This window comes from Lactuca virosa, chromosome 8 (assembly GCF_052849685.1).
Source record: "Lactuca virosa cultivar CGN04683 chromosome 8, Lactuca_virosa_CGN04683_v6, whole genome shotgun sequence".
In the NCBI taxonomy this organism is placed as follows: domain Eukaryota; kingdom Viridiplantae; phylum Streptophyta; class Magnoliopsida; order Asterales; family Asteraceae; genus Lactuca; species Lactuca virosa.
In genome coordinates this window covers 13,318,425-13,332,431 of record NC_136433.1, presented here as the reverse complement: position 1 = coordinate 13,332,431, position 14,007 = coordinate 13,318,425, and positions in this window count along the sequence as shown.

Genomic DNA, 14,007 nt, shown 5'->3' with positions numbered 1-14,007 from the left:
CTAGTAATTGTGTGTTCTCTCTGTATGGTATTGTTTGATTCTCTTCACTATCTGTTCTGTATGGTATTGACTCTTTGTGTGCTTCATTGTACTAGAAGTAATGAATATCATTCTCCTAAACTATACCTATTATAGCTTACTAATGTTCTACTTGGACTGTTACTGGAAAGACTCGTTTATCTACTAAGTTATGTTTGTACTTTAAAAACAAAGTTTTGTATAACTAGAAAGTAACATAACTTTAAAAGAATTTTGAAATGTTTTGACGACTTATAAATGACATAAGTAACATTTTGAAAGATGTTTATAACAAACATTTACACAATTATCATTGTGTTCAAATTGTATTCCCCCCCCCCTAAAACAGTTAAAACAGTTAAAAGATTCATTACGGGGTATGAAATCACCTGATGTGGGTGATTCAAACGGGTATGCGTGTAAGGATGAGAAGTTCCACGAATGAAGTCCCGAGACACAATAAGTCCTAAATGACATATAAGGACACATATTGACATGAATATAGTGTTTATTAACAACTATATGAAAGGAAACACCTTCTGGGACTAGGAAACACCTTCCGGGACTAGGAAACACCTTGATCAAGTGTTGGAATCACATGTGATTCAACAAAGCGAAGTGAAATGGCACTAACATGTGTTTACGGTTTAGGGACCAACTCCCTTGGAGTTTACGGTCGTAAACCCATGAGTTTACGGCCATAAACTCATGGTACTTCTACCATTTTGTGTTTTGAAGTCTTAAAGGTCATAAGGAAGCATCCTAACTTCAAGTCTAAGCCTTAGGAAGTGATTGGGGTAACATTTCACCCCTTTGTAGAGTTTACGGCCCATAGACCACTTCTCCATGAGTTTACGGCCGTAAACTCTAATGGTCCTTGATGTTTTCGATGTTTAAGGTCCTATACACTTCGAGGAAGGGTTCTGGGTCACTTGCCTTGTATCCTATAGGGTTTATGGCCCTAATGGCCACCAAAAAGGGGTTTACGGTCTTGGGAGTTTACGGCCGTAAACTCCCTTTGATCTTGTGTTCGTGATGTTTTCAAGTCTCTAAGCATGGATACTAACTAGATATGAAGTATAGGGGAGTGTACTTACGATCTAGAAGCTTGAAATGGTTGATATTGGCCAAGAACACTAGTGTGTGTTCTTGGTGAAACTTGAAGATCTAAGAAAAAGAGTGATTTCTATGGATGAAATCATGGAAGGACACTAGATTAAGTGATGTATCAACAAATCTAGGAAGAATACTTACTTATGTGAAGATCTTGGAAGGAAACCTTGATGATACTTGAGAGGATTTGAAGGAAAATCGGCCAAGGAAAGGAAAGAATGGGAAAAATGGCCAAGTATCATATATATACCCTTGAGTTTACGACCACATGAGTTTACCGCCGTAAACTCATGGTCTTGTGGTCGTGAACTCATTTAGATGAGGTTTAGGTTTGCTTTGCTACACTGTGGTTCTAGCAGGTATTTTCTAACACTTAATCCTTAAGTGTATGAGGCTCAAAACTCCTTAGAATGACCTTTAACCGGGCTAGAACTCAGTACTAATGAGTTTGACACTCATTTGAGTTGATTGACTGGGCTTTAAAATCAAAAAAATTTCCGAGTTGTCACATCATCCCCCCGTTAGATGGAATTTCGTCCCGAAATTAGCTTTCTTAGCATTACTACTGGGGTTGCGCTCCTCTGATTGGCAGAATACCCACTCGTAGACCTGGCAACTTTGCCCTTCTGTTCATGATAGGATTTGTACTTTGTCCATCTATCATTACCTCGTGTATACAAGTCGTATATAATTAGGGTTAGTAAGACGGTCGGATGTGCGACTCTGCCCTAGGTCCACAACCAAACAAGGAACAGGAGATAGGGCGGAAACACACATACTAAATCTGTGTAATCATAATCATATACCACCCTCGCGTATACACTGAATAGTGATAGGTGGGTTGTATTCGTCCTTAGCCTCTGTGCTCGAACTTGGTCTGTTGGACGAGTAGTATTTCGTGACGGTCTGCGGACATCTAACGATAAGGCTTCGGAGGACAAAGTACTCTTCGAATGAGTACTTCGGGGGTTTAGAATACGAAAGATGAAACTGAGGGTTAGGTCGGACTTTCGATACGAAGGATGAAAGTTTTGAGAACTTGCCGATCGAGGCGATAGAAACATATGAACTCAGTATGGTGAGGACCACGCCAACTCATGACGAATGAAAACAACAGACTCCTTACTGGACAAAGTTTTGGTCAAATGAAAGAATCGTCTGGTATACGACGATGTATCCCTTGAATGCTCGATACTGTACTCCTAGTATGTTCGACAATGTACTCTTGTAAATGTTCCCGTGTTTCCTGTTTTCTTCTTGAAGCTAACACTCCTACGTATCATACCGCTATGTGCGAATACATACAAACAAAAGTGCTCTACTAACTGGTGGGGATACTTTATATCATAATTCTCCTTGGTACCACTACAATCGCCTGCCATATACAAGTTATGAATATTTAAGATGAACCAGGCAGTTGACTGAGTAACTCTGCCTCAAATCCTCAACCAATCAAGGAATGGGAACCTAAGCGGAGTCACTCACTCTAAGTCTACAACATCTTAGTTGTGCACAACCCTGATGTATATTGTAAGCCATAATAGCTTCCCAAAGGGATCCTTTAGTTCTCTTGAATACTGTGACCTATTTCAACATGTGAGTTGTTATAGTTACTTTTAAGTGTTATCCCCAAATTTTAATCTTATATGAATATAAAATTAATTTTAAAAGTAATTACTATTTTGAAAACGTACCGCTACTCGTCGACGACTCCGGGGTAGATTCTCCTGCGGTGATCATCAGAATGCGTCCATCCGCGCCTGAGTTCCTTTTTATCGGGCAGTCCCTCTGAAAATGTCCAGCCTCACCACAGCCATAGCAGGCTTGGTTTTCTTCAGCTCCGAGGACTTGGGAGATTGGTTGAGTCGGTGCCTTGCAGAAACGGACTGTGTGTCCCTTTCTGTGGCAGTTCAGACACTGCATTTCACGGCATACTCCGGTGTAGTGAAAGTTACACTTTCCACACTTCGGAAGGTTTCCAGCATATCGACTGGCAGGTGCTGAAGCAGTAGGCATCGTAGCGGCGTACATAGTACTCGCTCGTTGCTCTTGCGGGGTGTCTTGTGTTGTTCGCTTCTTCTTTCTCATGTTCCCCGACTTCTGATTACAGTCCTTTCCCTTGATGGCTCGGGAATAGGGACCTTTACACCATGGTGGACTCCATGATCGATGAGTCGCTGAGCCAGGCGTTTAGCACTATCGAACGTGGCTGGGTTAGAAGACACCACATTTCCTTGGGTCGGAGCAGTCAGACCCCAAATGTATCTTTCTATCTTCTTGCTCTCCGAGGTAATCATCCCGGGGCATAGAGCTGCTAGCTCGCTGAACCGGTCGGTGTAGGTCACTATGTCAGAGCCGACCATAGTGAGACCCCACAACTCTTGTTCCAGCTTTTGAATTTCGCCTAACGGGCAGTATTCCTCCCGCATTAACTCTTTTAGGTTTTCCCAACCTATTGCGTTAGCCACTGATATAGTCGGTGATTTAACGTGGCTGTTCCACCATGTTAGGGCCTTTCCAGAGAAGGTGCAGGCAGCAAACTTCACTTTGCTTCCTTCTGGGCATAAACAGATTTCGAAGATCGACTCTGTTTTCTCGAACCATTGCATGAGGGCAATGACTCCTTCAGTCCCATTAAAGGACAATGGCTGGCATTTGGTGAAGTCCTTGTAGGAGAACTCTCTCGAGCGCCCGAGGACCTCACCTCGAGTATAATCAGTAGGCATTCCACCTCCATTGGCACTGATGGAGTGATATTGAGCCATGGCTGTTGCCACAGCCGTAGTCACTGCAGCGTTTATGGCTGCCATATCGATTTGCGAAGGAGGCGGTATTGGAGTTATCGGAGTAGTGCGTCTGTTAGATCTGCGAGGAGGCATCTTTGCTAAAAGAATACAAAGATGAGACGGAATAAGTCTAAAGCAATGGACACAAGCCGAAAGCTGAAAAGACAAGGTTATCCTAGTTCTGGATGTATCGGGTCCTGACTTCCACAGGGTTCTAGAAACAATTCATAAAAGAGTCTATACCTAAAAAACTCTAAGAATTTGAAATAACTATCCTCGAATGAATATCTGTTTCCTGAATAACTATTACCAGTTGCATGTAAGGAAATAATCTTAACATATAATGTGAGCAGTGTTTCCACTCACTCATTAAATTAACCAAATTATTATTTATTAGTGTGACATGTAAGACGTTTTGGTTACTTCGGCTGATCCTTCTTTGCAAACTTCTCATGAACTTGTTCTTGTTCCTCCTGGACTCTTTTGTTGTCTATTATGAGGAAGTGGTTACATCTATCTGGGCTTGTCGTGCAAGAATGAAAGTGACTAAAGAATCTATGAGCTTTAAGGTAACTTTATGGGGTGATCCTTACGGAGTCCTCCTATAATTGTGCAAGGTACACAAGTTTGTATATATTTGAAGATTAAATAGACCTTCGAATAAGTGATCCTACTCCAAAACTACACCCTTAAGAGGAATGGATAGCGAAGTGTAGACCACATATTCTAAGTCTATAAGATCTTGATCATATATAAAACTTTAGGAATATACCTTGCAAGATTATAGACCTATCCGTAAGGGTCCTTAAGTTGTCACATAAGTTATTTATATGAACTAAAATACTCCTATAGTATTCTAACGTAATGTACTTGTTCTGGTGCTCAGGTAAGTTTTAACAATATTGCAACACCACATCATTCACAAACACATGTCGGTCACATCTCGAATGAATATAGTTGATCAGGCTATATTGATCCTAGCTATGATTACATAACTATTCAGGTTGACGACAGTGCCCAACCTTTAAATACTTTTAGTTATGTTCTCCTCGTGACACTAGTTCTATTATGTACATGTATAAGCAAGTAGGTATATTTTTATAACCTATAGTTATATTCTAAAAATATATCATTATGTAGAGCACTTAAGCCCCATTGTATTTATAGTTGTATATCTTTTATAGGTTGATATACTTAGTTCACTATAAACAATGCTCTGATACCAATCTGTCACACCCCAAAACCGGAACGGTGGAATCGTTCGAGGGTGGAGGACGTCATGTTTAGTATCACGAGATATGTATATGGTAAGCAAGTAATGAACAACCATTTAATTTCGAAAGAAATTGTTTACAATGTGTGTGTTCACAAAACATAGAATTCATACACAAATAACAAAACAAGACTTGAAGCTATAATGCTCCATCTTCTGAATCCCCAGCACGAGCACCTGTCTAATAGTCTCCTTAGAATACAAGTTATTTGAAAGAGTTGGTCAGCAATGAAGCTGGTGAGTTCATAAGAGTTTAGTGATGTAAGTAAGTTATAAAGTGTTGTTGAAAATGTAGATGTAAAATGGTGTTGAAAATGTAGTTGTAACATGTAGTTGTAAAATGTTGTAAGTTGTAAGTTCTGTTTTGGAAAAGTTCGCCTGTTCCTCTAGAAAATCATATATTTACTACTTTGATGGAAGTTAAGTAAAATGATACTACAACCCATTCTATGGGTACTAAGTGGGTACAAGTTATATAAGACTCAGAGTAAACAAACAATCAATTGTGCGCATCTGCCCTAAGCTCACAACCAAACAAGGAACAGGAATTAAGGCGGATAGCACACATTCCATTGGTTGTTAGATCATCGTCATATATAACCCTGGTGTAATCACTTGTTACTCATGGAGTTAATTGTAATGTTTCCTTTATCTCTAATGAAGAAGTTCTTTAAGAAAACCCTTATTTCTTATAATAAAATAGTGACCATAGTGACTACTTTTATAATATCTTAGTTTATACTGCTATATATAATCTAATATCGGATAGAAAGTTAATTGAGCGAATCTGCCGAAATTCCACAACCAAACGAGGAACAGGAAGTAAGGCAGAAAGCACACATCTAACTACCTATTGGGTATTAGTTTTATACATAAACACGGTGTATAAACTAAGGTATTATAGAGTTACTCGTATAAGGTCTTTTAAATTGTACCGGTTTAATAAAATGGATTTTGCCCTTTACCGGGAAGTTTCTAGTTTTGTATACCAAAAGTACTGAAAGTATGTTTTGTACTAGAAAAACTGTGCTTTGACTCTGTGTCCTATAACCTGACCCATACCTGGTACCCTTATGATGACTCAATGTATACTAAGCATACATATATATAGAATCGGGTAGAAAATAGATTGGGTGAATTCGTTCCAAGCCCACAACCAAACAAGGAACAGGAAATGAAGCAGAGAACACACATCCTATTACCTGTCGGAGTATATATATATATATATATATATATATATATATATATATATATATATATATATATATATATCTCCTGATATGTATACATTAAGGAATCATAAGACTAGCATTATGGTCCTATCTTTTACTCGTATCCTTCTACCAAGGCATCTTCTGTTATGTGCTAGACTCGACTGTTCCATTTGTCGTTTGTAAGAATGTATATTTTCCCTAGTTTATAACTATCTTGACTCGAAAATAGTTCGGGTTGGACTTTCAAGTGGTACCGTCACTTTATGAAAGAAAGGGAAGTGTAAGTACACAGTTGTCGTTTATAATGACATGCGGATGTACTAATAACCTAAAAACATATTTTTTTTGTTACGATTATAATGTGAAGGCTAGAACCCTTACTATACGCTCTCCCTGTTAGGAGATTAGGGGAACTAAACACGACCTCTGCAAATTCTTGCAAGCCATGTAATTCACATTAAAGTATATGATCATGTATACCCAATATAACTATCACCTTTTGTTTAAAACAATGAGTTAGTGATTCATCGGTATAATTAGATCCCGTATGTGTGTTCTCATGCTATAGCAACCTAACTTGTTTGTTTTGTACTGTATCTTGTACGTTCTGCCTGTTTCTAGTAATTGTGTGTTCTCTTTGTATGGTATTGTTTGATTCTCTTCACTATATGTTCTGTATGGTATTGACTCTTTGTGTGCTTCATTGTACTAGAAGTAATGAATATCATTCTCCTAAACTATACCTATTATAGCTTACTAATGTTCTACTTGGACTGTTAATGGAAAGACTCGTTTATCTACTAAGTTATGTTTGTACTTTAAAAACAAAGTTTTGTATAACTAGAAAGTAACATAACTTTAAAAGAGTTTTGAAATGTTTTGACGACTTATAAATGACATAAGTAACATTTTGAAAGATGTTTATAACAAACATTTACACAATTATCATTGTGTTCAACTTGTATTCCCCCCTTAAAATAGTTAAAACAGTTAAAAGATTCATTACGGGGTATGAACTCACCTGATGTGGGTGATTCAAACGGGTATGCGTGTAAGGATGAGAAGTTCCACGAATGAAGTCCCGAGACACAATAAGTCCTAAATGACATATAAGGACACATATTGACATGAATATAGTGTTTATTAACAACTATATGAAAGGAAACACCTTCCGGGACTAGGAAACACCTTGATCAAGTGTTGGAATCACATGTGATTCAACAAAGCAAAGTGAAATCGCACTAACATGTGTTTACGGTTTAGGGACCAACTCCCTTGGAGTTTACGGTCGTAAACCCATGAGTTTACGGCCGTAAACTCATGGTACTTCTACCATTTTGTGTTTTGAAGTCTTAAAGGTCATAAGGAAGCATCCTAACTTCAAGTCTAAGCCTTAGGAAGTGATTGGGGCAACATTTCACCCCTTTGTAGAGTTTACGGCCCATAGACCACTTCTCCATGAGTTTACGGCCGTAAACTCTAATGGTCCTTGATGTTTTCGATGTTTAAGGTCCTATACACTTCAAGGAAGGGTTCTGGGTCACTTGCCTTGCATCCTATAGGGTTTATGGCCCTAATGGCCACCAAAAAGGGGTTTACGGTCTTGGGAGTTTACGGCCGTAAAATCCCTTTGATCTTGTGTTCTTGATGTTTTCAAGTCTCTAAGCATGGATACTAACTAGATATGAAGTATAGGGGAGTGTACTTACGATCTAGAAGCTTGAAATGGTTGATATTGGCCAAGAACACTAGTGTGTGTTCATGGTGTTCTTGGTGAAACTTGAAGATCTAAGAAAAAGAGTGATTTCTATGGATGAAATCATGGAAGGACACTAGATTAAGTGATGTATCAACAAATCTAGGAAGAATACTTACTTATGTGAAGATCTTGGAAGGAAACCTTGATGATACTTGAGAGGATTTGAAGGAAAATCGGCCAAGGAAAGGAAAGAATGGGAAAAATGGCCAAGTATCATATATATACCCTTGAGTTTACGGCCACATGAGTTTATGGCCGTAAACTCATGGTCTTGTGGCCGTGAACTCATTTAGATGAGGTTTAGGTTTGCTTTGCTACACTATGGTTCTAGCAGGTATTTTCTGACACTTAATCCTTAAGTGTATTAGGCTCAAAACTCCTTAGAATGACCTTTAACTGGGCTAGAACTCAGTACTAATGAGTTTGACACTCATTTGAGTTGATTGACTGGGCTTTAAAATCAAAAAAAATTTCGGGTTGTCACACCTGATTACTAAGGCTCCATACCTCCTAGCACTATCATAGATCCAGGAGTTATCCTCTTAGATTCAAGAGCTATTGGGCAAGTAGTTTATCAGGCCAATCAGTTCATCTTGGGGAGCGTCAAATTTCTTTGTGAGTAAGAAGGTTGGATCACACCGGATGCACATCGATTACCAGGAGTTAAACAAGCTAACGATGAAGAACCATTACCTGCTTCCATGGAATGATGATCTATTCAATCAGCTGCAGGGTGCATCTTGGTTCTCCAAGATTGATTTGAGATCAGGGTATCATCCGATGTCGGTTAGAGAGGAGGACATGGAGAAGAAAGCATTTCAGACTCGTTATGGTCATTACGAGTTCGTGGCAATGTTGTATGGGCTCACAAATACGCCCACGACCTTTATGGATTTGATGAATCAAGTGTGCAGGCGGATGCTCGATCGATCAGTTATTGTGTTCATCGATGATATCCTGCTCTATTCCTAGACTAGGGAGCAACATGAGGAGCACCTTCGAGAGCTGCTGGAAGTTTTAAGGATGGAGAGGCTTTATTTCAAGTTCTTAAAGTGTGAGTTCTAGTTACGGGAGGTTTAGTTCTTGGGATACCTCGTTAACCACAACGGGATTCTGGTGGAGCCGGCCAAGATTGAGGTTGTCATGCAATGGGAGGTCCCGAAGTCTCCTTTGGAGATTAGGAATTTTCTTGGATTAGCAGCATATTATAAGATATTTATTCAGGATTTCTCCAAGGTTGTTGTACCTGTCACTGGTCTGATGAGGAAGGGCATGGGTTTTTCCTGAGGTCCTGAGCAGCAAGGTACATTCGAGTCACTGACACAGAAGTTATATGAGGCCCCGGTGTTGACCCTTCCGGAGGGTGTGGAGGATTTTGTTGCCTATTGTGATGCTTCTGTCACCGGTTTGGGGATAGTACTCATGCAGCAAGGTAGAGTTATTATGTATGCTTCTAGGCAGCTGAAGTCGCATGAGGTTTATATCTGACGCATGACCTAGAGTTTGGGGCGGTGGTGTTTTCCCTAAACATTTGGCGGAATTATCTATATGGGGTCCGGTGTACCATCTACATGGATCACAAGAGTTTGAGATATCTCATGTATCAACCGAATCTGAATAAGAGACATCATAGATGGATTAATGTGGTTAAGGATTATGATTGCGACATTCTGTACCACCCGGGAAAAGCGAATGAGGTCGCTGATGCCATAGGTCGCAAGTCGGCTAGTTCTTATGTTGAGAACTTATGTATGAGGATTTCAATCGATTTGGAAGTAGGAGCGAATCAGGGTTTACAAGTTTTCTCCCGCTAGTCGCGGATTGTTGACCCGATGCGGTCGAGTTTGGGTATATACTTTGGTGGGATCAAACAGACTGTGTTGGAGGAGTCACATAAGTCTAGATTTTCGATACACCCTAGAGCTACCAAGATTTATCGGGATCTGAGACTTAGTTACTGGTGTCCATGATGGAAGATGGAGATAGTATGGTATGTTGAGAGGTGCTTTGTAACAAGCCAATTTTTCAAAGAAAATTTTCATTTTTAATTAACCAAACACATTCCTATAAATCAAGAAATTCCAAAACAATTGTTTCAAATCCATATTCATTTCAACTTTATTTTTCAAATATCAGAGTGTCCCATAAGGTCACCTGAGAGAGAGTGTACGCCGCACCATCAAGCTTTGCCCTTGCCCTTGGATTCAGATGAACCTGAAACAAATCCACAAACTGTAAGCGAATGCTTAGTGAGTCCCCCAGAGCATACCATACACATACACATATCCTGTTAGCTAATCAAAGCTACGCACGTAACACATAAGTCATGCATACATAAAACCTGTAAGAATGTCATGGGCTATCCCACATGGTCTTTACCTAGGACTGCCATGGGCTACCCCACATGGTCTTACATCCAATGCCATGGGCTCCCCCACATGGTCTTTACCTAGGAATGCCATGGGCTACCCCACATGGTCTTATATCCAACGCCACGGGCTCCCCCGGGGTCTTCCATGCAAAAACACACAATCACATTCCATATCAAATCACATAATGACCATCACATATAACATAATCACATAATGGGCCGGCCTTGGTGCCTTAGACCCATTGATATGGTGAGAAGACTCACCTCTCAAAGGCTGAACCGGCAAACTGTAGTCGGATATATCCCACGCTGCTCCTCCCAAACTGTCTATAATCAATGACTAAATATCTCAGCATAATCCCATAAATACCCCCAGGGCCAACACTGGTCAAAGTCAAGTTCTATAGTCAAGGTCAACAGTCCATATTGACCTTGACTCGTCGAGTACAATCAGTCACTCATCGGATTCCCTGCTTCACTCACCGACTCGCCGAGTCACCCGAGGGACTCGTCGAGTTCCTTGATGTTCACGGTCGTAAACCACCAACCATACACCCCTGACCGTGAACCCTTGGCCGTGAACCCTTGGTCGTAAACCCTTGGCCGTAAACCCTTGGTCATGAACCCTCTCGACTCACCGAGTCACTTGCACGACTCGTCGAATCCCCCAAAGTTCATCATGATTACGGTCCTTTCCCGTGGGCTTAAGGTCCCAAACTTTACATCCATCATCTCCTATTGTAGATTTCACGTAAAGTTACAAACTTTACGTGCATGCAGGGCCTTTCATAACCATAAACACCAAAACTAATCCTCCAACAAGGTTTTCATACATAGAGAGGGAATAAGCTTATAAAGCATGCAACTTTATGATATTTGGGACCTAGTGAGGTTCAGATCTGGAACCATACCCCTATGATAGGTCCAGATCTAGGCTGGCTTCCATTTCCTCAAAGTATGGTCGTGAACTCCCAAATAGAATATAGGCTTTGGTTAAAAGATTCATACCTCAATTTGATGCCCAAGACGAACTAGATGCTACATCCAGTGTTTTCCCCTTGATTCTTCTTCTCCAAACTTGGATTCCTTCGCAAATTCCCAAAGTCAAGCTCTCAAATGCACACACTTCACACACTAGGGAGTTTGTGACCGTACACAGTCTTTTATGATGCTAAGGGAGGCTACAAGAGCGTTTAATGAGGCTTATATAGGAGCAAACCCCAAAATTAGGGTTTTTCATTAAACAACCCTGACTCGTCGAGTCAGCCTTCTGACTCGCCGAGTCACTTCCGATTCGTGCCCCTGAAATACGACCCTACTCGACGAGTTGAGCTCCCAACTCGCCGAGTCCATGCTCAAATCCTTTCCAATTCAAACCAGGTGTTACATGCTTGACCTTTCGGATGGTCAAGGTCGAGCACTAGAGGCCGAATATAAAGCTTCAGCCTTTGGAGGTTCCCATGTAGAAATGGGAACAGATCACCATGGATTTCATCACCAAGTTACCTCAGACGGCTAAGGGATTTGATGCGATATAGGTTATAGTGGACCGTCTGACTAAGAGTGTCCACTTTCTAGCTGTTCGGGAGAGATCCTCGGCCAAGAAATTTGCCGACGTTTATGTGCGTGATATTGTCGCTCGGCATGGTGTTCTAGTTTCCATTGTATTTGATAGAGATGTTCAGTTCACTTCTCAATTATGGAAAAGGTTCCAAGAGGAATTGGGTATAGGGTTGCACTTTAGCGATGCTTATCATCCGCATACTGACAGTCAGAGCAAGAGGACCATCCAGATGCCCGACGATATGTTTAGAGCTTGTGTTATAGATTTCGGTGGGAGGTGGGATTCTTACCTTCCTCTGGCTTTGTTTTTGTACAACAACGACTTTCACTCCAGTATCGGTGCACCACCATTTGAGCTTCTTTATGGGAGGAAGTGTCGTACCCCAGTCTATTAGGGAGAGGTAGGTGTTAAGACCGCTGTCGTACACGATTTAAACAAATAAAAGTATAAGATAAACTGCTTTATTGCACTAACAGGTAGTACAGGTAAGCAGGGTCGAATCCTCAGGGACACGTCCTAATGTTTACACCTCTTTGCGTAAAGTGTGACCTGATTCTTGATGAATGCAATAAACATAAAAAGGGGGTTTTGTTTTTGAAAATTAAACTAAGAGAGATTGAAAATGACAAGAGAATGACTAAATTTAAAGTGATGAAAATTCAAATAAGAGAAAGCAATTCCAGTTTCGCGGTGACTCCCCTAATCATATAATTAACCTTCAACACAATAATTGACTATGCACTTGTTTAAACTGGTACTAAAGTTCATTAACAAGCTCTAATGACCTTTATTACAAAAATCCATTTAATCAAAATAAGTTCTCTGAATTAAATCTAACTTTTTACTAAATTAACCAAACAAGCTCATGACTAATAAAGAAAAGTTGCATTAGACACGGTGTAATTCCCAGTAAAGTTCAATACCTCTCATAAGCTCGGAGGCGTTAAAACTTGTTTGATAATTTCATATTAGAGTTAACCCTAAACTCAGAATTAATCTAATACTTGTCACTTGTTACTAATTAATCTAGACAATTACGGATCTAAACAATTAGATGACTATAATGATTCACAAACAATTTAATTGGCCAACAGAAACTGAAATCAAAATCAGACATTCAATTTAACACATAACTGATCAAACTAAATAGTAATCATAGTCAACATAGTGCCTAATGATTAATCATACGAAAAGGTTACGTCTTGCGAAACTGAAATCTGAGTTTTTAGCCGGACATGGCTAAAAAAGGAATTACAAACAGTGGAAATAGAATCTAAACGATAAATCTTACTAAACTACGAATAAAAATCGAATCGTCTCCTTTAGATCTGCGTTCTTCACTTGAAAACCTCTTAAAATCGCCTCTGAATCGCCAGGAATCGCCAAATTAGGGTTACTGGAAGAGTATCAGGCTGTATTTATATGTCTAGCTGTTAAAACACTGTACCTGTGATCGCAAGGGGCATACCTGCGATCGTATGTATCACCCAAAAACACGTCACGGGATTTTTTAATGAAGTACGTTGCTATTTCGACGCAAATTGACCAACCTGCGATCGCAAGGTCACAACCTGCGATCGCAAGTTTCTCTTTTTCTCAACTAATGAATTGTTTTGGCTCGACAAAACCTCGAAGGCAACCTGCGATCAAACCTGCGATCGCAAGGACATACCTGCGATCGCAAGGATAGAAGATATGATCGCAAGTTACTTCTTTTGGATCTTTTGATCGTCGTTCCTCCTTCCAAGCAGTTCTTGATCATTTCCCGGTATCCTTCCTTGGTCTAGACTCAAATTAAGCTCCTAAGCATCCACGAACGCATCCCGAACTTGCGCAATCATCCATGTGCTCCAAATGGTCCTGAAAAATCATAACAAACGTGAGCAGTACGGGCATTCTTCAAAATTAT